General features: G+C 38.1%; 1 protein-coding gene across 1 annotated transcript in view; it reads right to left on the bottom strand.

Annotated features, from left to right (window-relative positions):
* The window catches only part of PPARGC1A (peroxisome proliferator-activated receptor gamma, coactivator 1 alpha), a gene marked incomplete at its 5' end in the record, with an annotated part of 29,001 nt that overhangs the window by 25,461 nt on the left and 2,597 nt on the right, over positions 1-943 (bottom strand). The window lies entirely within an intron of this gene.

Here is a 943-nt window from a genome sequence, read left to right on the forward strand (position 1 = left end):
CAAACATGCAGTTTACAACTGCCGCTTTAAAAATACCAGAACAACACATTTAGGGTCATATCCTGATCTCTGTTGCAGCCACTTAACTTCCATTGACTTTAGTGGGGTCATCTGGAATTTGCACTGATGTGACTGAGATAGGCACCTAGCCTCCTAGATGTCAGTACAATATATATACGTAGATATATTTTAAAGTAACAGGAACTTTAAAAAAGCTCCCTTTGGGCTCATAAGCTTTTACAGCTTTCCTTTATCTTGGGAAAACAGGCAGGGGAAGAGGGGGAGAGAAAGCAAGAGCGGGGTCTTTAAGTTCCTGCATCTCTGCCATAGAAGCTACTAGTAACATACGCCAGTTCCCTATGCATCGGAGGATACTAAAAGTCAACATAAGTGTTTAGTTTTGGCCATAAAGAATCTAAAAAGAGAGAGAGAGAGAAAGATCAGGATGGCAGCTAAGCTTTCAACTATTTAGAAAATAAAATTACAAACCAGCATTCCAGCTTTAACAGGAATGACACATTTATTGCTTTCTCTGTAGCAGTGAGAGCACTATTTACTGTCTCTTAAGGACTATATGGCAGGTTAACAATGCCTTCAGTTTTACGCCAGCAAAAAAAGAAAGAAGCTCGCTAATGAACCAGCCTGCCCAGCTTGTTTAGGGGCATAATGATTTCTTAGTGGTACAGTACACTGTGAATAAATATCTCCAGTTAGCTTGGTATATTAACATATGGTATTTGTTAATTTTTTTTTCCCCTAAGATTACTTTTCTGATGTCGTGGAGGATAGAAACAGGATTAAAACTGTTTAAAAGCTAAATCTAGCTAACGAATTCTAACTTCATTATACTGTTTTAAAAATCTTCCTACCAGATTTACCACAATAATCCAAAGAATGGAGAAGGTATCGAGGGTATTCACAACTGTGGTATTTCAGCTTCCCT

The sequence above is a fragment of the Mesitornis unicolor genome, unplaced genomic scaffold, assembly GCF_000695765.1.
Source record: "Mesitornis unicolor isolate BGI_N332 unplaced genomic scaffold, ASM69576v1 scaffold16933, whole genome shotgun sequence".
NCBI lineage: Eukaryota > Metazoa > Chordata > Aves > Mesitornithiformes > Mesitornithidae > Mesitornis > Mesitornis unicolor.